We start from the raw sequence: 25514 nt of genomic DNA on the forward strand, positions 1-25514 counted from the left end.
ATAGTTCAGCTTTTATAAAGGAGCTCTTTAATTTAGAAAACCTATTTTGAAATACCTTATTTGGCTACTCTGAGTGCAACTCCATTAGCCAGAGCTAACTGCAGCTACGGTGAAGATTGTTTTCTCTGATGTGGTGATGTGGCATGTCCATAATTATGAAAGACAGCATAGCTGGCTGATTGAAACCAGTTGACACAATGCAATCGATTCATTTTCAACATAGTAATTCTTCTAGGGACTAAACACTTGCTGTCAGGCTTCCCTGCAAATTGCAGTTGATCTTTCTGGTTCACAGCAGTGACACACCTTCTAAGGCCGGGATCACACTGCGTTCAGGCAGTCCATTAGACGGACTGCGTTACACCGCGGCATAACACGGTCCGGTAACGCTGCCATTGGCCCCCATTGTCGGCGCATTGTGACGCATGCCTTTGCGGCATGCGTTCGCGATGTGCCGTCATTCAGTGACAGTGCATCGGACACGTGCTGCAGCGTCTGAGGCTCCATCACCGCTAGCGCAGATGAATCATCTGCACTAGCGGGTATAGCATAACGCGATCGCGTTATGCTATACCGTTGAACCAGCCCGTCAACGTTATGCTTTGAACGGGCTGGTTAAACGTAATGTGAACCTAGCCTAAGGTTATTTTTTAAACATGGTAAAAAGCAGACAAACCCTTTTAAAGGTATCCTGACACATGATTCTTGATGCCCAAACCATGGGAATCATGAATTCGACACCAGATGATGATAATAATCTTTTCTTCATATAGCGCCAACATATTCCACTGCCCTTTACAGTCTGCACACATTATCATCGCTGTCCCCGATGGGGCTCACAATCTAAATTCCCTATCAGTATGTCTTTGGAGTGTGGAAGGAAACTGGGGAACCCAGAGGAAATCCATGCAAACACGGGGAGAACATAGAAGCCTTGCAGATGTTGTCCTTGGTGGGATTTGAACCCAGGACTCCAGCGCTGTAGATCATTGCAGCCTGGTGTCCTTTGCTCTGAAATACAGGTCGTTTCATGGAAAATATACGTTAAAGGGAATCTGTCACCTATTTTTTCGAGGGCAGAGCAGAGTCCTGCAGTGCGCAGGCGCCGGATCTCTCTGACCTTTCAAAGCGCCTGCGCACTGCAGTACTCTGCTCTGCCCTCAACAGGGCACAGCAGTTCGCCTGCACAGGAGCTGCGACGGGAAGCAAAGAAGAGGACGTCTTCGTTAGAAGATGGGAGGCGCTGGACCGGACCCGGACTGCCCCTGAGTGAGTATAATATAACTTGTTTTTCTTCTCTTTCAGGTTACATCGGGGGCTTATCTACAGCATTACAGAATGCTGTAGCTAAGCCCCTGATGGTGGTGCCGGCAGCTGATAGGCGAAAAAATAGATGACACTTTCCCTTTAAAAAGCAGACTGGGGATTACTATATGTGTTGACTGACTAGTCCAAACAGGTCAACGGCGACTTCTTCCTGCCTCGCCATCCTAGACCAACAAGATATTTGTTTGGGCAGCATGAAACTCCTGTCAAGGTTCTCTTTAAAGAGGTTGTCTACCAACGTTCACACTTAAAGAGAGGAAAAAACGTATCAGAAAATTAAGAAACATAAATGCAAAATGTTACATTGCTTTCCTTGTATTTTTTTTAGATTTTTTTATTTTCTTTTTCCTCAAATGGCTCATCCCTGAAAAATGCATCAAAAACACAATTAGTTACCGCTGTTGTTTTCTGGCCATAGTTTGCGTTTTTCATGCAGAAAAAAAATGTACAAAACAGCTACCGTATATACTCGAATATAAGCCGAGATTGTCAGCCCATTTTTTGGGGCTGAAAGTCCCCCTCTCGGCTTATATTCGAGTCATATACACCGGGGGGTCGGAGGGGGGCGGGGGTGTCAGGTCATACTTACCCGTCCTGACGCTGTCTCTTGAGCCCCCAGCTTCTCCACGCTCTCTCTTCCTGCCTTCAGCGGTCACGTGGTACCGCTCATTAAAACTCATGAATATGCACATATTCATGAGTTTTAATGAGCGTTATCACATGACCGCTGAACGCAGGAAGAGAGAGCGCGGAGAAGCTGGGGGCTCAAGAGACAGCGTCAGGACGGGTAAGTATTCCGATACTCACCTGTCCTGCATCCATGGCTGCTTGCTGCTGTCTGTCATCGGTCAGTGACTTCAGACAGCAGAGGGCGTGGTGACGTGATTAGTGCGCGCCGCGCCCCCTGCAGTCTGAACGTCACTGACCGATGACGTGGCAGATAGTGGTGAGCAGCCATGGACGCAGGACAGGTGAGTATCTGACACCCAGCGACGGAGAGATGAGTATGTCATTTTTTTTATTTTTACATGCAGCAGAAGCGGCAGCACATGGGGGAATAATCTATGGAGCTTTTTATGGGGGCAGCATATGGGGGAACAATCTATGGAGCTTTTTATGGGGGCAGCATATGGGGGAACAATCTATGGAGCTTCTTATGGGGGCAGCATATGGGGGAATAATCTATGGAGCTTCTTATGGGGGCAGCATATGGGGGAATAATCTATGGAGCATTTCCCACCCTAGGCTTATACTTGAGTCAATAAGTTTTCCCAGTTTTTTGTGGCAAAATTAGGGTGGTCGGCTTATACTCGGGTCGGCTTATACTCGAGTATATACGATATGTCTGAACCTTAGATTTACTGATGTACTTGTATTAGGGTATATGTACACAATGTTTTGTTTGTTTTTTTTGTTTTTTTTTACCTCAAAACCATCATAAAAGTTGAACATAATCCATAGCACAATAAAAACGACACTGCTGTGCACATGTTCAGTCTTTTGTTATTTCTTTTAACCACTTCAGGGTACCGAAACTGTGGAGTGTTTAAAGGTGGTAGCATATTAATTGGGCAGTTTTCACTAGGAACTGTACATAATAGATGAAACGCCAGATTTAAAAATAATGGCAAAACCATAAGTGAAGCTGCTTCTGGAAAAAGACCACCGGCTTTTTCCTGAAACAGCTTCGCCCTGAGAAACCTTGTCTGCTCCGCTAGTGTCTAAAATAGTAAATCAATCTACCACAACGTTATGATGAACATTAACCCCTTCCCGCCACGTAGGCGTCATGAAAATCGGTTCGAATCCGACCTGTGACGCCTATGTGGCGTCATGGGGAGATCGGGTTCCTGCGGGTCAGTTGACCGGGGTCACTGAAAGGTTACCCAACCCGCAGGTACAGGAGACTTTGTACTTCACCCCGGGGGGGGTGGCTTAACCCCCCATGGCTACAATCGCTCTGATTAGCTGTTGAAAGTGAGGGCTTATAAGCCCTCACTATACCCTGCTGGCATAGTGTGCTGTCCAAGAGAAGAGATGGAAGCTGCAGATGTGAAGACACGAAAGCTCCTCATAATGCATGGAGGTCTCCACCCTAAGTCTAGCATCCAAAGATTGTATACCAGCAGAAAGGAGGGTGATCAAGGCTTGATAAGCATCCAAGCCACCATCACAGATGAAACAAGGAGTATCCAGGAATACAACATAAAAATGGCACCAAAAGATGAGATGCTGAGAGAATGCCTAAGGCAGCAACAACAACAGATCTGGAAGGAAGAACAGGAACATGAAGCACCATGGCAAGACAACCCACTGCACGGGATGTAACATCGACAGATAATGGAAGTAGAGGACATGGAGAAATCCTACCAGTGGCTGGAGAAAGCTGGACTCCGAGACAGCACAGAGGCACTAATCATAGCGGCACAAGAGCAAGCACTAAGTACAAGATCCATAGAAGCAGGAATCTACCACACAAGACAAGACCCAAGATGCAGACTATGCAAAGAAACCTCAGAACCATACAGTATATATGTTTATACAGTGTGGGCCATTTATATGGATACACCTAAATAAACTGGGAATGGTTGGTGATATCAACTTCCTGTTTGTGGCACATTAGTATATGGGAGGGGGGAGAAGAGTGTCAAGAGTGGGAGAAGAGAGTTGCATTGACGATCCAACGCAATGAGCAGCACTTTGAACACATTTTATAAGTGGTCATAAACTTGTAAATAACTCATGAAAGAATAAAGTTACGTTAAAAGCAAGCAGACAATTGTTTTTCTTGTGAACATGGTGTCACATGATCCTCTTCCCATTGGAAAAAATAAAGTTGGATCCAAAATGGCCGACTTCAAAATGGCCGCCATGGTCACCACCCACCTTGAAAAGTTTCCCCCCTCCCATATACTAATGTGCCACAAACAGGAAGCTGATATCACCAACCATTCCCATTTTATTTAGGTGTATCCATATAAATGGCCCACCCTGTATATTGTAACTATTGTACTCACTCAGCTGCGTAGAAGGAAACAGGAGGCACATTCTTTTCAATGTCCATGTGAGTTTATTTGCTCCATAAACCATCAAATCCGCAACAAAAGAGGTTAACAGTCTTTACATCAGGCAGACACAGCCTCAATGTCCATAGCAGAGATCTGTCTGGAGCCCCAGACACAGGAAGGCTTCTCCTTCCTCACACAGACCACTCTGTAGCGTCCCACCTGGACACATGGAAGTCTGTGCACACTGCCAGACTCCCAAACACTCACTGCCAAGTGCTAAGCAAACCTCCATTACATAACTTGTAACCACACCAACAGGTGAGGTATCGATCACATGGGCTGGTCACATGGTCATGACCTCACTGCAGGTCCTGAAACGTACAACCACACAGGCTTAATTAGGTATTCAGACACACCTGGGTATGTAGGTGACTGGATCCACCCATCTCTCCAAGTCACCTGGAAGCCTCCCAATATATAGAAAAACCCTTAGCAGTAGAACTGCTGAGCAAAACACACCCAGGCTTCCATCACAGGGCCACCCACCTCTGTGATACATACCGCCCACAATAAATCACATGACTAGTCGCCAGGCCACTATATATATTACAAATTACAAAAAGGAAAACTGGCTAATGAAGAAGTTTGCATGGTTAGTACCTCTTAGCACCCCCGTTTGAATGTATGCCAGCCAAGAGTTTTTCAATTCTTGTTTGAGGGATTTTCATCCCTTCCAGTTCTGTGAGATTCCTGGATCATCTTGCATACACTTCTATTTTGAGGTCTAGCCACAAATTTTCAATGCTATTCAGATCAGTGGACTGTGAAGGCCATTGTAAAAACTTCAGCTTACAAATTTCATCTTTAACTTGCTAAATTGTTAACAATAACAGTAATTTTGACCAGAGTAGTCCTTTTATATGTCGCCGTACATACAGATACAGGGGAGAGATGAAAGCATTCACAGAAACAAAGTGAGCATACAGCCTTCCCCCTCCGCGAGTCAGTTTCCAGAGCATTTCAAGTGTTTATTTCTGTTTATGTTGATGATTATGATTTACAGCCAATGAAAACCCAAAAGTCATTATCTCAGTAAATTAGAATACTTTAAACACCAGCTTGAAAAATTACTTTCAAATGCGAAATGTTGGCCTACTGAAATGTATGTACAGTAAATGCACTCAATACTTGGTCGGGGCTCCTTTGGCATCAATTACTGCATCAATGCAGCGTGGCATGGAGGCACTATATATATATATATATATATATATATATATATATATATATATATATATATATATATATATATATATATATATTTATTTATTTATTTATTTTACTCATTTATATAGCCCTATTAATTCCACAGCGCTTTACAGACATTATCATCCTAATATGTGAGTTTTTCACTTTTTGTATTGAAGAACTGAAATAATGTTTTTTATTATTCTTTATTTAGGAATGTTGAAATGAATGACAACATACCGTATATACTCGTGTATAAGCCGAGATTTTCAGCCCATTTTTTTGGGCTGAAAGTCCCCTTCTCGGCTTATACACGAGTCATATACCGGGGGGGATCGGCGGGGGAGCGGGGGTGTCAGATCATACTCGCCCTTCTCTGCAGCTCCCCTGCTTGTTCCATGTTTGTCGGCGCTGCTCTCTTCCTGCTTCAGCTGTCAAATGGTACCCGCTCATTAAATATGCGCATATTTAATGAGCGGGTACCACGTGACCGCTGAACCAGGAAGAGAGCAGCGCCGACAAACATGGAACAAGCAGGGGAGCTGCAGAGACGAGCGCCAGGACCCGGTGAGTATTAACGGGGGGTTGGGAGGCATATTCACCTGTCCCTGCGCTCTGCTGTCTTGCGTCCTCTGCAGTGACATTCAGGTCAGAGGGCGCTATCGCTCTCTGCCTGCACAGTCACTGCAGAGCGCAACGCTGATGAGCAGGGGGCAGCGACGGAGGTGAGTATACAGTTTTTTTTTTTTTTGTTTTTTTCTAAGGGAGTCAGCGGCAGCAGCAACATGATGGGGCCACACACTGTGCAGCATAACAGGGGCCACTCACTGTGCAGCATAACTGGGGCCACTCACTGTGCAGCATAACTGGGGCCACTCACTGTGCAGCATAACTGGGGCCACTCACTGTGCGGCATAACTGGGGCCACTCACTGTGCGGCATAACTGGGGCCACTCACTGTGCGGCATAACTGGGGCCACTCACTGTGCGGCATAACTGGGGCCACTCACTGTGCAGCATAACTGGGGCCACTCACTGTGCATCACAACTGGGGCCACTCACTGTGCATCACAACTGGGGCCACATACTGTGCATCACAACTGGGGCCACATACTGTGCAGCATAACTGGGGCCACTCACTGTGCATCATAACTGGGGCCACTCACTGTGCATCATAACTGGGGCCACTCACTGTGCATCATAACTGGGGCCACACTGTGCATCATAACTGGGGCCACTCACTGTGCAGCATAACTGGGGCCACACACTGTGCAGCATAACTGGGGCCACACACTGCATCATAACTGGGGCCACTCACTGTGCATCATAACTGGGGCTACTCACTGTGCAGCATAACAGGGGCCACTCACTGCAGCATAACTGGGGCCACTCACTGTGCAGCATAACTGGGGCCACTCACTGTGCAGCATAACTGGGGCCACTCACTGTGCAGCATTATTTGGGGCCACTCACTGTGCATCATAACTGGGGCCACTCACTGTGCAGCATTATCTGGGGCCACATACTGTGCATCATAACTGGGGCCACTCACTGTGCATCATAACTGGAGCCACATACTGTGCAGATAACTGGGGCCACACACTGTGCAGATAACTGAGGCCACTCACTGTGCACCCTCGGCTTATACACGAGTCAATAAGTTTTCCCAGTTTTTTGTGGCAAAATTAGGGGGGGTCGGCTTATACTCGGGTCGGCTTATACTCGAGTATATACGGTAATTGTACACAAGAAAGAGAAAAAACTGTCCATTTGAGTATATCAATATTCATTTTATATATGGGGTAAGGGAAAACTGGGAGAGGAAAAGGGGGAGAGAGGGGTACCAAACATGCAAAGGAAGGGTGGGGGGAGAAAATGAGAGGCAAGCCCTGTTGAAAACAAGCAAATATTCTCCTTTATAGTGGAGAAATTAAAAGCAATTATAGTTATATGTAGCATAAACATAGTTTATTAGTTCTAAGATTTATAGCGTAATCTGTTTTTAATGTTCATATTGGTGCCAATTTTCACTGAACTTGCACTGTTTGGTATGAGTCAAGCAAATGAATATATACTATTAGATTTGTTTGTCCATTCTGAAAGGGATGGGGGGGTCAGTGTCTTACTAATGTCTTGCTTATGAGACTTTTAGACACATTATGGAGATGGGATATTATAATATAGGTACCAATATATTGATGTGGAGAATGAGTGTTCAGAAGGATTAATTGGGGTGTTAAAGAGAAAAATTCAAAGCTTTTTCTTTCAATTTGCTTATGAATAGTTTTCCAGAACAACACGATTTTAGACCAATTAAACCATATATGTGAGGGCGTTCCAACTATCAGATTGCATCTCCAGCAGTTAGGTGAGTAGAATTTTTCGATTTAAGAATATCTGGAGTTTTGTACCATCTAGACATGATTTTGTAGTTCAACTCTTGATGTTTGATTGAAGAACAAATGAAGTGTGTATCTTTTAGTAGTTTTGAAACTTCTTCTGGTTTATATTTAATTCTTTCTCCCATTTGCTGATAAATTGGGGTTTTTCACCTGAGTTGCAAAGGTTTTGATATATTTTAGAAATTGTTTTGTTTTTGTTCGTTTTAAAAAGGACATTTTTTATTAGGTTATCAACTGATTTTTTTAGACTAGACCTGCCAGATATCTCTAACTGTTACTCTTAAAATTTCAAGTACAGGATCTGTCAATTGGATGTTATTAAATAAAGTTTTAAGTTTGTTCGTGGGAAGAAGTTTTTTTTTTTTTTAATTGTCCAATTTGTACACTAGAAAAAAAAATTGGAGGATTTTATTTTTAACAGATTTATATATATATTGGGAATCCGCTATAATAACTGAGTATATGTACAGATATTGGGGACCATATTAAATTCTTTAATGTCTTGTTCCAGAGATTAATAATTCATTTGGAGAGCAGGTTTATAACTTTGCAGTATTTGATTTTGTTGTGCAGTGTTGGCCAAAGATATTGTTTCAAATTTCTATTAAGGAAACTGAGTTCCAGGTCCACCCATAGCTTCCTAGGTGGGGACATTTGACACTCTCTGGTTCTTGCCAGGTGTGTAGAAAATCTATAGTTGTGAAAGTCCGGAAGTCCCAGCCCTTCTCTGTTCTTTCTCATTATAAGTGTGGAATATTTAATTCTATGACTTTTGTTATGCCAGATGCATTTTGAAATTAGAGTTTTGCTTTTTTGAAAGAAGGATTGTGGGATTTGATACAAGACAAAATGCGAACATTTCTTTGAGTAAAGGTTTAATGGATTTCTGTTATGAATGGGTCACCAAGGAGGAAAACAAGACCAAGCCAAGTCACAAAAAACCAGAGAGGTTGGTAACTATGCGGATTGCAAACCCCTGATCCTAACCACACAACTAACAGCAGCCGTGGAGCGTACCTACGATGATTCTAGACGCATCGTCACAGCCGGAGGACTAAATAAGCCTAAAGCAAGAAAAGAGGAAATCTAAAACTGCCCCAGAGCAGACTCCAATGGAACGATGGGGCCCACACTAGCTAGAAAGGAAAGGAAAGATACTGTCTGCAATCACGCCAAAAAAACCCTGCAAAAATGTCCAACACTTCTGATAGCAAAAAATACCCTGAAGTCACTAGACTTCTCCCACTATATCAGGACTCTGGCATATTCTGAGAACAGAGCAAAAAGAGGCCAATCTAATAAGGGACAAAAAGCAAACTGGCACATACAATGACATAAGAGTGGAAATTCAGCACAGACAGGGCTGGCTGACCACACAAAAAACTGAATAAACCAAACCAAATCAAATGTGAACATTAGCAAAGACAACTTAGCTTGAGATGACAGGAACTGAGCTGGAAACTAAGACCTCAGGAGGCAGGAAAAAATCACCAGCATGGGAATAGGTCGTCGGCTGTCATAAATCCAGTCTGAGACTCCAGATGTCCACTCCTTCCTCATTATCAGGTGGCAGGTCTGTGTTAATTAGATCAGCTTCACTACCTCCTGCCACCACCAGAGTTAGCCCAGAAAGAGAACTCACAACTCCTCTGTCAGCACAACCAGATCCCTCACCAGAAACCAGAGGCAGACCAGAAAATGAGTTCTCAACAGTACCCCCCTTGAGGAGGGGTCACCGAACCCTCATCCACGCCACCAGGCCCATCCTGATCGAAAAGCACAAATCAATCTATTGGCATGATTGTCAGAGGCAGAGACCCAAGAATTATCCTCCTGGCCATAACCCTTCCATTTGACCAAATACTGGAGTCTCTGTCTAACCAAACGAGAATCCAATATTTTCTCTACCTCATATTCCACATTGCCTTCAACCAATACAGGGTCAGGAGGCGTCGCCACAGGAACTACTAGCTCAACAAACCTCTTCAACAGAGATTTGTGAAATACGTTATGGATCTTAAACGTAACTGGAAGAGCCAATCGAAAAGAAACAGGATTAAGAATCTCCAAGATCTTATAAGGTCCAATAAATCTTGGCTTGAACTTTGGAGACGCAACCTTCATAGAGATATTCTTTGACGACAACCAACCATATCACCCACTTTAAACCGGGGACCAATGGTCCTATGCCGGTTGGAAAACCGCTGGGCCTTTTCCTGAGAGAGAGACAACTTATCCACCACTTGGTCCCAAATCTGCTGCATTCTCTCTACCACAATATCCACACCTGGGCAGGCCGAAGACTCCACTTGCCCTGAAGAAAATAGAGGATGAAACCCAAAGTTACAGAAAAAGGGTGACATCAAAGTGGCAGAACTAGCTCTATAGTTTAGCGCGAATTCAGCCAAGGGCAAAAATGAGACCCAGTCATCCTGATCAGCAGATATAAAACATCTTAAATAGGACTCCAAAGTCTGGTTTGTTCTCTCAGTCTGCCCATTGGTCTGAGGATGAAACGCAGAGGAGAAAGATAACTGAATTCCCAGATTGAAACAAAAGGCTTTCCAGAATCTGGAAACAAACTGGACTCCTCTGTCCGACACAATGTTCTCAGGAATCCCATGCAACTGAACCACCTGTTGTAAAAACAAGGGCACCAACTCTGAGGAAGATGGCAACTTTGGGAGTGGTACAAGATGGACCATCTTAGAAAATCTATCACAAATCACCCAGATAACAGTCATTCTCTGAGAGACAGGAAGATCAGAAATAAAATCCATTGAGATATGGGTCCATGGCCTCTTGGGCACCGGCAGAGGCATCAACAACCCACTAGAAAGAGAGCAGGGTTTAGACCGAGAACAAATCCCACAGGACTGCACAAAATTCCTGACATCACGAGATAAGGCAGGCCACCAAAAAGACCGACTCACCAAATCTCTGGTACCAAAAATACCTGGATGACCAGCCAATGCGGAGCAATGAACTTCAGACATCACTCTCTTCCTCCACTGGTCAGGAACATACAATTTTCCCATAGGACAACGCTCAGGTTTATCCTCCTGAAATTCCTCCAGGGCGCGTCTCAAATCGGGCGAAATGGCAGAAAGAACTACCCCCTCACCTAGGATGGTAGTAGGCTCGGTCACAATAAGAGAATCAGCAAAGAAACTCCTAGAAAGGGCGTCTTCCTTAACATTCTTAGTGCCAGGAAGAAAAGAGACCACAAAATTAAAACGCATGAAAAACAAGGCCCACCTAGCCTGTCTAGGATTCAAGCGTTTGGCCGACTCCAGATAAATCAAATTCTTGTGGTCGGTGAGGGCCACAACTTGATGTCTAGCTCCCTCCAACCAATGTCTCCACTCCTCAAATGCCCATTTCATGGTCAACAATTCCCAATTCCCCACGTCATAGTTGCGTTCAGATGGGGAGAACTTTCGAGAAAAGAAGGCACAGGGATTCATCTTAGAAGTCACAGGATCTTTTTGGGACAAAACAGCTCCTGCACCAATCTCAGAAGCATCTACCTCCACCTGAAATGTAAGTGAGACATCAGGTTGCCGTAAAACCGGAGCAGAAGTGAATCTCCGCTTAAGCTCCTGAAATGCCGAGACAGCCTCTGGAGACCAATTCAGCACATCAGCGCCCTTCTTGGTCAGATTAGTCAGTGGTTTGACAATACCAGAAAAATTACCTATAAATTTACGATAGAAATTACCAAAAACCCAAAAACTTCTGGAGAGCCTTCAAAGAAGTGGGCTGAACCTTGACCGGGTCCATTTCAGTAGTCGACGGAGACAAAATAAATCCCAAAAATGAAATCCTCTGTACACCAAAGAGGCATTTCGATCCCTTAACAAACAGGGAATTCTCCCTCAAAATCCGGAACACAGTCCGGACATGTTCCACATGAGAATCCCAATCACTGGAAAAGATCAAAATATCATCCAGATAGATGATCAAAAACTTATCCACAAAGTCCTGGAAAGTATTCATAAAGGATTGGAAGACAGACGGGGCATTAGTGAGCCCAAAAGGCATCACCAGGTACTCAAAATGTCCCTCCGGAGTATTAAACGCCGTCTTCCATTCATCCCCGTGCTTGATGCGAATAAGATTATACGCCCCCCTGAGGTCAAGCTTAGTAAACCAGCAGGCACTTTTAACTCTGGAGAATAAATCAGACATCCGAGGTAACGGGTACTGATATTTAACCATCATCTTGTTAAGGGAACGATAGTCAATACAAGGTCTTAATGAACCATCTTTCTTGGCCACAAAAAAACCCCCAGCACCTAAGGGTGAAGAGGATGGTCTAATATGACCCTTCTTCAACGACTCCTTAATATAGGATCGCATAGCATCATGTTCGGGTACCGATAAGTTGAAAAGCCGACCCTTGGGAATTTTACACCCAGGCATCAACTCAATTGCACGGTCATAACTCCTATGAGGAGGAAAAGACGCAGACTTACTCTCACTAAATATATCAGAAAAATCAGCCAAATAATCAGGAATATCATGAGACTGAGGAGAGGTGGAGAAAACATGAGTGTCCCTAAGAACACACTGACAACCCCAACTCACCACAGACACAGATTTCCAATCCAAAACTGTATTATGAGTTTGCAACCAGGGAAAACCCAGAACAATAGTATCATGCAAATTGTGCAGCACCAAAAATTTACAATTTTCTTAGTGGTCTGGGGCAACTCGCATTATCACCTGGGTCCAAAACTGAGGTTTATTCTCTGCCAAAGGAGTAGCATCAATACCCCTCAAAGAAATAGGCATCCGCAGAGGTATCATAGGAAAACCACAACGTTTAGCAAAGTCCAAATCCATCAGATTCAAAGCTGCTCCTGAATCTACAAAAGCCTTAGCGGAAAATGTGGATAAGGAGCAGATCAGAGTAATTGCCAAAAGAATAAATCATATAATATACCCTAAAAATAATACTTTATTAATAAAAAACCACAAGGGTCACACCACAAGTGAACACAAAAAAAAACAAAGAAAGTGTCCAAAAATCCAAAACACATAAAATGAGGGGAATAACCTAGGAGTCCCTATTGATATCTCCTGTTAACACCTTCCTAGCCGCGGAGGTTGGCACCCTAGGGGGAACGTTGTGGCGCCCCCGCTCAACGGTGACTGTCCCTGGGGACCCTATTGCACCCTGCCACCTCTAATGTAGTCCCTTCCCCGATGCAAAGGGGACCCCTATCAGATAACAGAGAGAATCCTGCGATAAGGGGGACCCTAGAACCCACAAAAAATACACATATATTGTAGATATAAAAGAACACATGAATAAATAGGCATATGGGGATACAGTACTAAAGATATTGATATTAAAGGATTAATGTGCTATACACAGTCCCATCTAGACTCGTGGCTCAGACATATAGATATAGCCGAAAGGATAAAAAATATTGTGACTCATCAGCAGCCAACAACGTGTGTCAATCCACCCAGTTGTAGCAGCATGTGATCTTAAATCTCAAAAATATATATAGATAATTCAAGATACCACATCCTCATATATATATATATATATATATATATATATATATATATATATATATATATATATATATAGGTCACAATATATAAAGATCGCCAAAGTCACAAATTGAGCCCAAATCCACAGCATTGATTCCTAGATCTCATCACATTGTCAGACAATAGATAAAACGATTTCATCAGTGGAAAGCTCAAATAAAGGAGTTAGGATACTCATCGTGAAATCCATCCACTGTCCCATAGCCTCAGACGCCTCAACGCGTTTCACCCCTTTGGGATCATCAGGAGGCTCGATAGCAACTTTACTAGTGTCCTGATGTGGTATAATGATTACCACAGGTAGGAAAATAGGCTGAGCAAACGATGGGGCCCACACTAGCTAGAAAGTACAGGAAAGGAAAGATACTGTCTGCAATCGCGCCAAAAAAACCCTGCTAAAATGTCCAACACTTCGGATAGCAAAAAATACCCTGAAGTCACTAGACTTCTCCCACTATATCAGCACTCTGGCATATTCTGAGAACAGAGCAAAAAGAGGCCAATCTAATAAGGGACAAAAAACAAACTGGCACATACAGTGACATAAGAGTGAAAATTCGGTAAAGCCCCAGCCGGGGCTGGCTGACCACACAAAAAGCTGAATAGACCAAACCAAATCAAATGTGAACCTTAGCAAAGACAATTTAGCTTGAGATGGCAGGAACTGAGCTGGAAACTAAGACCTCAGGAGGCAGGAAAAAATCACCAGCATGGGAATAGGTCGTCGGCTGTCTTAAATCCAGTCTGAGACTCCAGATGTCCACTTCTCTTCCTCATTATCAGGTGGTAGGTCTCTGTTAATTAGATCAGCTTCACTACCTCCTGCCACCACCAGAGGGAGCCCGGAAAGGGAACTCCCAACTCCTCTGTCAGCACAACCAGCTCCCTCACCAGAAACCAGAGGCAGACCATAAAATGAGTTCACAACAGATTTCCATGGGTCTGTGAGGTAAAAGAGGACATCGTCTGCGAATGCAGCTATTTTATGTTCTTTTTTACTACATGTTATACCTTGGATTATAGGATTTTGTTAAATTTTGTTTTTTTTACACAAAGTTTCAATAACAAGGACAAACAAAAAGGGAGAGAGAAGGCAGCCCTGTCTCATTCCATTTTTTATCTTAAAAATAGAAGAGAGTTCAGTACTGACCGTAAGCCGAGCTGAAGGTTTAGAAATGAGAGCTAGTATTTCTGGAAAAAAGGGGCAAGGAAGCCAAACTTTGGCATTTCTTTTTCAATGAATTCCCAGTCAATATAATCAAATGCTTTTTCAGCATTGGTCGATAATAAATAAATTAACTTTTTGATGATATTCTAATTTATTGAGAAGCACGTGTGTGTGTGTGTGTGTGTGTGTGTGTGTGTGTGTGTGTGTGTGTGTGTGTGTGTATATATATATATAGCAGTTAGATTACATAAAAAGAACATGTAAAGTAGTGGCCAACCCCTTTAACCCCTTTCTGTCATGTGACGTACTATCCCGTCCATGTGCCCTGGGACTTAATCCCCAAGGACGGGATAGTACATCACAGCGATCAGCGGCGCCCACGTGGTGAGCGCCGCTGATCGCGGCCGGGTGTCAGCTGATTATCACAGCTGACACCCGGCACAATATGTCACGGGCGGTCACGGACCGCCACCGACACGGTAACCCCTTGCACACCGCGATCAAACACGATCGCGGTGTACCGGGGGTTAAAGGGAAGCATAGGCAGGGAGGGGGCTCCCTCCGTGCTTCCCTGAGCCCCCCACAGCAGCGCAATGTGCAGCGCTGCTGCGGGGGGCTCCATCCCTGCAGGTCCCCGAATCCAAAATGGCCACGGGGATCTTCGGGGGCCTGCAGGGAGCTGGCTTCCTAATGCCTGCAAAGCACAGGCAAGGAGGAAGCCTTGTGCAGTGCCTGTGACAGATCGCTGATCTGTCACAGCGATCTGTCACATGACCGTGATCTTCTCCCTGGGACATTGTAATAAAGTTTAAAAAAAAAGGTGTAAAAATAATTTTTTTTCAAATCGCTAAATAAATTTAAAAAAAAAATATTCCCTAATAAATTAATTTTTTGGAAATAAAAAGAAAAAAAACAATAAAAGTACACATATTTGGTATCGCCGCATCCGTAACGACCCGCCCTTTAGAACTGTCCCATTAGTTAACCCCTTTAGCGAACCCCTTAAAAAATAAAAAAAAACGAAGCAAAAAATAATGATTTATTATCATATTGCCGAACAAAAAGTGCAATAACGTGCGATCAAAAAGACGCATATAAATATCCATGGTACCGCTGAAAACATCATCTTGTCCCGCAAAAAACGAGCCGCCACGCAGCATCATCAGAGAAAAAATAAAAAAGTTATAGCTCGCAGAATAAAGCGATGCAAAAATAATTATTTTTTTATATAAAATTGTTTTCATTGCATAAAAGCGCCAAAACATAAAAAAGACTTAAATGAGGTATCGCTGTAACCGTACTGACCCGAAGAATAAATGCGCTTTATCAATTTTACCGCAGGCGGAATGATGTAAACGCACCCCCCAAAAGAAATTCATGAATTGCTGGTTTTTGTTCATTCTGCGTCCCAAAAATTGGAATAAAAGCGATCAAAGGATGTCACGTGCCCGAAAATCTAATATATAAAGCTCAAAGTGTGTATGTGTGTGTGTATGTCCGGGATAGGCATCCACACCGTCGCAACTACAGCCACAAAATTTGGCACAGTCACACGTCTGGACCCCGAGAGCGTCCTAAGCTATGTTGTGAGGCGAAATTTTAACCCCGCGCGTTCCAATTCACCAAACAATTTTGCCCCTGTCTACATAATGGGGAAAAAGTGTGCGCGCGCGTCAAGCCCCACCCCTCATTATGATGTCATAATGCCCCTATCTACATAATGGGGAAACTGTGTGTGTATCAAGCCCCGCCCCTCATTATGATGTCGCAATGGTTGCCATGGCGACGCTGATGTCATTATGGTTGACTATGGGATGGAGGATGTGTGATGGGTATATGGGCACGGGACTATGGGATGGAGGATATGTATGACGGGTATATGGGCACGGGACTATGGGATGGCGGATATGTATGATGGATATATGGGCACTGGACTATGGGATGGAGTATGTGTGATGGCTATATGGGCACCCGACTATGGGATGGCAAATATGTATGATGGGTATATGGGCATGGGACTATGGGATGGAGGATGTGTGATGGGTATATGGGCATGGGACTATGGGATGGAGGATGTATGATGGGTTTATGGGCATGGGACTATAGGATGGAGGATGTGTGATGGGTATATGGGCATGGGACTATAGGATGGAGGATGTGTGATGGGTATATGGGCACTCGACTGGGATGGAGGATATGTATGATGGGTATATGGTCACGGGCCTATGGGATGGTGGATATGTATGATGGGTATATGGGCACGGGCCTATGGAAGGAGGATATGTATGATGGGTATATGGGCACGGGACTATGGGATCGTGGATATGTATGATGGGTATATGGGCACGGGACTATGGGATGGAGGATAATTATAATTTGCTATAACTAACCACAGTTAGTTACTATGCCCGGGCATAGTAACTAACTGTGGTTAGTTATAGCAAATTATAATTATCCTCCATCCCATAGTCCCGTGCCCATATACCCATCATACATATCAACGATCCCATAGGCCCGTGCCCATATACCCATCACACATTCTCCATCCCATAGTCGAGTGCCCATATACCCATCACACATCCTCCATCCCATAGTTCCATGCCCATATACCCATCACACGTCCTCCATCCCATAGTCCCATGCCCATATACCCATCACACATCCTCCATCCCATAGTCCTATGCCTCTATTTTGCAAACAGCGGTTATTAGCCCGGGCGAAGCCGGGTAGTACAGCTAGTTATACCAATAAAAACGTCAACTCGTCCCGCAAAAAATAAGACCTCACATGACTGTGGGTCAAAATATGGAAAAATTATAGCTCTCAATATGTGGTGATGCAAAAACTATTTTTACAATAAAAAGCGTCTTTTAGCGTGCGACAGCTGCCAAAACTAAAAACCCGCCATAAATAGTAAATCAAATCCCCCGTTATCACCCCCTTAGTTAGGGAAAAATAATAAAATTAAAAGAAAATGTATTTATTTCCATTTTACCGTTAGGGCTAGGGCTGAGATTAGGGTTAGGGGTGTGTTGGGGTTAGGGTTGGAGTTATAATTGGGGGGGTTTCCACTGTTTTGGCACATCAGGGGCTCTCCAAATGCAATATGGCGTCTGATCTCAATTCCAGCCAATTCTGCGTTGAAAAAGTCAAATGGTGCTCCTTCCCTTCCAAGCTCTGCCATGCGCCCAAACAGTGTTTTACCCCCACATATACGGTATCGGCCTACTCAGGACAAATTGCAAAACAACTTTTGGGGTCCAATTTCTCCTGTTACCCTTAGGAAAATAAAAAATTGGGGGCAAAAATATTTTTGTGGAAAAAAAAATGATTTTTTTTATTTTCACGCCCGGGCGTTATAAACTTCTGTGAAGCACTTGGGGGTTCAAAGTGCTCACCACACATCTAGATAAGTTCCGTGGGGGGTCTAGTTTCCAAAATGGGGTCACTTGTGGGGAGTTTCAATAGTTTAGGTACATCAGGGGCTCTCCAAACGCACATGACACCCGCAGACCATTCCATCAAAGTCTGCATTCCAAAACGTCACTACTTCCCTTCCGAGCCCCGACGTGTGCACATACAGTAGTTTTCTCCCACATATGGGGTATCAGCGTACTCAGGACAAATTGGACAACAACTTTTGGGGTCCAATTTCTCTTGGTACCCTTGGGAAAATAAAAAAATTGGTGACTAAAAGATTATGTTTGTGGAAAAAATACGATTTTTTTATTTTCACACCCGGGCGTTATAAACTTCTGTGAAGCCCTTGGGGGTTCAAAGTTCTCACGACACATCTAGATAAGTTCCTTGGGGGGTCTAGTTTCCAAAATGGTGTCATTTGTGGGAGGTTTCAACTGTTTTGGTACATCAGGGGTTTTCCAATCGCGACATGGTGTCCGATCTCAATTCCAGCCAAAAAAGTCAAATGGTGCTGCTTCCCTTCTGAGCTCTGCCATGCGCCCAAATAGTCGTTTACACCCACATATGGGGTATCAGCGTACTCGGGACAAATTGCACAATAACTTTTAGGGTCCTGTTACCCTTGGGAAAATAAAAATTGGGGGTGAAAAGATCATTTTTGTTGAAAAAAAATGATTTTTTAATTGTACCGCTGTACGTTATAAACTTCTGTGAAGCCCTTGTGGGTTCAAAGTTCTCACCACATATCTAGATAAGTTCCTTGGGGGGTCTAGTTTCCAAAATGGGGTCACTTGTGGGAGGTTTCCACTGTTTAGGACAGGGGCTCTCCAAACGTGACATGGCGTCCGATCTGAATTCCAGCCAATTTTGCATTGAAAAAGTCAAACAGCGCTCCTTCCCTTCTGAGCTCTGCCAAGCGCCGAAACAGTGGTTCCCCCCCACATATCAGGTATCAGCGTACTCAGGACAAACTGCACAATAACTTTTGCAGTCCAATTTTTCCTGTTACCCTTGGTAAAATAAAAAAAAATTGAACCTGAAGTATTTTTTTTTTGTGAAAAAAAGTTAAATGTTCATTTTTTTTTTTAAATATTCAAAAAATTCCTGTGAAGCACCTGAAGGGTAATAAACTTCTTGAATGTGGTTTTGAGTACCTTAAGGGGTGCAGTTTTTATAATGGTGTCACTTTTGGGTATTTTCTATCATATAGACCCTCAAAGTGGCTTCAAATGTGATGTGGTCCATAAAAATAAAATGGTGTTGCAAAAATGAGAAATCGCTGGTCAACTTTTAACCCTTATAACTGCCTAAGAAAAAAAAATTTTGGTTCCAAAATTGTGCAGATGTAAAGTAAACATGTGGGAAATGTTACTTATTAAGTTTTATATGTGCCGTATCTCTGTGATTTAAGGGCATAAATATTCAAAGTTGGAAAATATTTTCAAAATTTTTGCCAAATTTCCGTTTTTTTCACAAATAAACGCAAGTTATATGAATGAAATTTTACCACTAGCATGAAGTACAATATGTCACGAGAAAACAATGTCAGAATCACCGGGATCCATGGAAGCGTTTCAGAGTTATTACCTCATAAAGGGACAGTGGTCAGAATTGTAAAAATTGGCCCGGTCATGAACGTGCAAACACCCTTGGGGGTTAAGGGGTTAAGCAGAGGTTGTCCACTAATGGGCAATCCCTTTAAAGGGAATTTGTCAGCAGATTTTTGCTATGTTATCTTAGAGTAGCATGATGTAGGGGTCATAGATTCTGATTCCATCAGTGTATGATTTACTATATTGATTACTGCAGTTTTGATAAAATCACTGATTTCTGTGCCGTAGATCTAGCAGTTCTCTTGAGTAATGAGCTCGGTATAACCCTGCCCACACCATTGATTGACAGTTTTCTGTGTACACTTTGCATTGAAAGAAAACTGCTAATTTTTGGGGTGTGGTTACACAGAGCAGGAGAACTACATTGCAGGGGACAGTTAGTCCTCTAGCAAAAAAACACTAATTTTATTCAAGCTAAAGCAAGCAGCCGAGTAAGTGACACACTGCTGGAATGGCCAAAATCTGAAAATCTCTGATTCTCCTTACCCATATATATTCTGAACAATACCTGTCACTTTGTCAAACTGTCAATCATTATATACATGCAGGAACCTTCATGCAATTTTGCGGAAAAATGTAATTTTTCTTTAAAAATGCTTTAAAAATTTGAATGGCTAAAAGTGAGACCTAAGCATAAAGTTAGACAAACCCCTACTAAAATTATCAGTTTGTGTTTTTGCATACAACTTAGATCTATACACATATCTTTCTAAAATTATCTGATTTAGAGAGGAAGATTTGGTTTTAAGATTGAAATTGTAAAAAAAAAGTAACAACCTATAAAATTCAGTTAATGCACAACTTATTGCCCCCCCTACACACTATAGAGTCATGACCGAAAGTGTTGGCACCCTTGAAATTGTTCCGGAAAATTAAGTATCGTGTTTTTTGGACTATAGGACGCATCGGACCATAAGACCTAGCTTTTAGAGGAGGAAAACAGAAAAAATTGAAGCAAAAAATGTGATCATGATGCACTGTTGTGGGGGCAGATCTGCTGCTGACACTATTATAGGGGTAATAGCCCCCATCGTGGTATATATATGACCCCAATACACGTATAACATGGCCCATTCATCCCCATTCTGATATACATACTTGGCCCCCTGATCACCATCCTGGTATATATGGCCGCCTCACCACCATCCTGGTATACATGCCCCTTCCACATCCTCATGTTATTCATGTCCGCCATCACTTTGCACACATAAAAACATAAACCTTTCTACTTACCTTTCCTCCGCTCCCTCGCAGAGTCGTGTTCTGATGCCGGCAGCTGATTTCAGCTCGTAAGCAGCGCATGGCAGTGACATCATGCGCTGCTTACAAACCAAGATCAGCTGCCGGAATACTCACTGCCCCCCCACACCCGGGACTATAGGCGTGTGGAGCAGTGAATATTTATCTTCTTTAGTAGCAGACACTCTGTTAGCTGCAGCTGCCAGCTTCCTGCAGCGGCTGGGCAATCATGTTTGCCTGCTATTAAAGAGAATATTCACTACTTTCCAATCCCATAGGCATGGAGAGTAGTGAATATTCATTTTGTTTAGCTTGCAAAAAAAGAAAGCTAATATAAATCTGTCTAAAAATATTTGAAGGGCTGTCACAGTGTAAAGGAATCATCATTATTCTCAGTTGCACATGGAAACACGAGAAGCAATGGAATGAAACTGAAAGGGAGAAAATACAGATTAGATATTAGGAAAAGCGGTTTGACAGTGAGGGTGATCAATGAGTGGAACAGGCTGCCAGGAGAGGTAGTGAATACTTCAGTGGAAGTCTTCAAACAGAGGCTGGACAGATATCTTTCTGAGATGGTGTAGTGAATCCTGCATTGAACAGGGGATTGGACACGATGACCCTGAGGTCCCTTCCAGCTCTAACATTCTATGATTTATATCATTTTCTTTAATAGTGGGCACAGTGCTAGCCGCAGCCGCTGGGTGATCATGTATGCTCGCTATTAAAGAGAATGAATATTCTTTGCTCTCCATGCCCATGGGAGTGGAGAACAGTGAATATTCATTCTTTTACTCTTCGCCACGACAGCACCCACTTGGGGAGGGATCCGCCCATAGGAACAGGAAACCTACAGAGATAAAAGAGGGCGGTCCGCCTCTCCCCCTCAGTTGGTTTCCTGTTCCGAAGGGGAACCGCAGGATACGCTACAGTCTTACCTGGGCCAAGGAACCGCCTGTGCAGTGTCTGCGAGAACGGCAGGGGTTCCGGTCCAGAGGCGGCGACGGGGGAGTGCTGGAATCCGGCTCCCTCCTCAGCTGGTATGGTTGACGGGCAGAAACCCCGGTACCGGGTGGCGCCGACCGGGGTTCTTCTGTGGACGACATGACACCGGGCGGGAGGATCCATTCCGGTCCATGTGGGGGCGCAGGAACTGGAGAAAACGGCAGCCTCCGGCGTTCCTAAAGGGCTTCAGCGTCCAGGAGGACGCACAGGCAGCGCAGCAGAAAGTGGTAAGGAGGAACTTCCGGGTTACCGGAGGTTCCTCGGCTCAGAGCGCACGTGCGGCTGGGCGGCGCTGCAAGCAGAGAGGCGCTCCCCGCCCCCTCCAGAAGAAAAAAGAGCGATTTGATCTGCAGAGCGCGGGCGGCTAGTCTCAGCGCTGTAGCGAGGAGCTGCAAATAGGCGCACCTGGAGGGGGTGGTACCAGGTATGAAGGGGCTTATAAAGGCCTGGGGCACAGGGATATGGCGTGCAATCATGTCTTCACCAAGGCAGGACACGCATCCCCAGGCAGGCGACGCAGCAGCAGCCAAGGACCACGCAAGACGAGGGTCCTCGGATCGTAGCCACAGAAGCCATGCCAACAAGCCTCCTTCTCAGCCTCCTGAGCCGGTACCTACAGCTTCTCTGGGTGAGTGGACGACGCTCTGCCTATCAAGCTGATAAAATGTCTCTCCCTCTCCCCTCCGTCATGATGTCTCTCTCTCAGACTAAGAGGAAAGAAAAATCAAAAAATAAAGAATGTGCCCTGTGTACACGTCCGCTACCGGACTCTTACACAAAAAGACTGTGCAAAAGATGCATAAACGAAACGGCAAAGCAGGCGTCAACATCAGCCGCAGACATAAGGGCTATAATTAGGGAAGAACTACAGGCCTTAAGTCAGTCTAGCAGGCCTACTAATATCGAAACAACTAGGGCAGCAGACGCTGTAGACACCGATGAGGGCGAAATATCCTCGGATAGTTCTAATGCATCTACATCGGCATCCTCCTCAGAGATGGAGGGCCGTTGCTGTTTTCCCTTAGATCATATGGATAATTTAGTTAAATCCGTGAGGAATACAATGGGTTGCACAGATACAAAAGAGCCGCAAACGACTCAGGAAATTATGTTTGCAGGTCTAACAGACAGAAAGAGGAGAGTTTTTCCGGTTATTCCAGCGATAAAAGCTCAGGTTAAGAAGGAGTGGGAGAGACAGGACTAGAGAGGGTATCTTCCCTCAACTTCAAAGAGAAGGTACCCCTTTAACGACGAAGACTTGTCGACATGGGTTAAAGTCCCGAAGGTAGACGCGGCAGTGGCCTCCGCCTCAAAGCAAACAATCTTACCAGTGGAGGACTCGGGCGTTCTAAAAGACCCTCTGGACCGTAAAGCTGACGCCTCATTAAAGAGGGCATGGGAGGCAGCTACCGGCACGTTTAAACCGGCAATAGCTAGTACTTGCACAGCTCGCTCTATGCTGGTCTGGATCGACCAACTAGACCAGCAAATAGACCAGAAGATCTCCAGAGACAAGCTACGAGCAGCCATACCTCTAATCCACGGCGCAGCGGCATATATAGCAGATGCTTCGGCTGATTCCTTACGCTTGGCAGCCAGAACAGCAGGGTTGGCTAATAACGCCAGACGTAGCCTATGGCTAAAAAGCTGGAGAGGTGACACCCAATCCAAAGCAAAGCTTTGTACCATTCCTTGCGAGGGTGAGTTCTTATTTGGGAAAGCCTTAGATGAAATCCTTACGAAGGCAAAAGAAAGGAAAAAAGGATTCCCTAACCCTCCTCTCCCATTTTATAGGAGGGCGTTTAGGAGCAGACCATTTGGCCGAGGAAGACCAGCAGAAAATCAAAACCGCTGGTCCACAAAGGAAGGAAAGGGCAAAGGTGCCATGTTTAGGGGATCCTCCTTCCGCAGGGACAGGAACTGAGGAGCCAGTCCCTCCAGTAGGGGGGAGGCTAAAAAAAATTTTGCCGAGAATGGGAGAAAATTACGCTTAGCCCTTGGGTCCTGGGCATTATTAAAGAAGGGTTAAAGATAGAATTTCATCAAGTACCCCATAATTCGTTGATCATAACATCCTTCAGCTCGCCAATTCAACAGCAGGCCCTTGAGGCTGAGATTTGGAGCCTTCTGGACAAAAAAGTTTTAGTCCATGTGCCTAAAAGGCAGGAAGGGAGAGGATTTTACTCCCCTCTCTTTCTGATACCTAAACCAGACGGGTCATTCCGGACGATAATCAACTTGAAGAAATTAAATTCATTTATAATAAATCATAAATTTAAGATGGAATCCATAAGATCCACGATTAAGCTCCTCTTCCCTAATTGTATGATGGCAGGCTTGGATTTGAAGGATGCTTATTATCATATTCCCATCCATTGCAGATATCAGAGATACCTCAGAGTGGCGGTCCTCCTCGATGGCACCATACAGCATCTCCAGTTCACAGCCATGCCATTCGGCATTTCCATCGCACCACGAGTATTTACAAAGGTGATGCTGGAAGTGATGGCTTTTTTACGCCAGAAGGACACACTAATAGTACCCTATCTGGATGATTTTTTGATAGTAGGGAATTCAATTCGGCAATGTAATGAGCGGGTTGCTGATACAATCTTGTCCCTAAAGGCCCTAGGGTGGATAATAAACTTCAAGAAGTCCAGAATCGAGCCGCAGTATGTTCAGTCCTTCCTAGGTCTCGAGCTAGACTCCATACACCAAAAATGTCTACTGTCTCAGGTAAAAATGTCAGCAATTAAAAAGAAAGTGAGGATAGCAATGGATCGGCCACACATATCTTTAAGGGAAGCAATGTCCCTCCTGGGATCCCTTACTGCCTGCATCCCCGCAGTTCGCTGGGCCCAGTTCCACACGAGGGAACTACAACACCAAATTATCTTAGAGGAATCCCGGGATCGGGGGAATCTGACAAAGAAAATCACGCTATCCCAGGAGGTCCTAACCTCCCTTACATGGTGGCTAAGGGATGATAACTTAGCGGGAGGAGTACCTTGGGTTATAACACCCTCCCGTATAATTATCACGGACGCTAGCCCCACAGGAGCCCATATGGGAAATAGTTTTGCCCAAGGCCTATGGGATATAGGCGAAGATCAGGATTCGTCAAATTTAAAGGAACTAAAAGCAGTCTATCATGCATTGTGTCATTTTTTTCCACAGTTACAAGGGGAAAACGTGAGAATCCTTTCGGACAACACCACAGTAGTCGCATATCTGAACAGACAAGGCGGAACTCGATCAGTCACCTTAATGTCTTCCGCAAGAAGGATTTTATCCCTAGCAGAAAAACAATTTTTGTCTCTCTCAGCCCTCCACATAAGGGGAAGAGACAATTGGGAGGCAGATTTTCTAAGTCGCCATACACTGCGACAAGGAGAGTGGTGTCTAAGCCGGGAGATATTCACACGCATCGTGGCACTATGGGGTCGTTCCCAAATAGATCTCTTCGCCACCAGAGAGAACAGACAGGTGCGAAGATTCGCCTCTCTAAATATGACAGACA

At 44.3% G+C, this 25514-nt stretch overlaps 1 protein-coding gene across 2 annotated transcripts in view; it reads left to right on the forward strand.

Annotated features, from left to right (window-relative positions):
* BRD8 (bromodomain containing 8) overlaps positions 1 to 25514 on the forward strand; it is a 284491-nt gene that overhangs the window by 185143 nt on the left and 73834 nt on the right. The window lies entirely within an intron of this gene.

The sequence above is a fragment of the Dendrobates tinctorius genome, unplaced genomic scaffold (assembly GCF_039654945.1).
Source record: "Dendrobates tinctorius isolate UK_male_01 unplaced genomic scaffold, ASM3965494v1 ptg000241l, whole genome shotgun sequence".
Classification (NCBI taxonomy): Eukaryota; Metazoa; Chordata; class Amphibia; order Anura; family Dendrobatidae; genus Dendrobates; species Dendrobates tinctorius.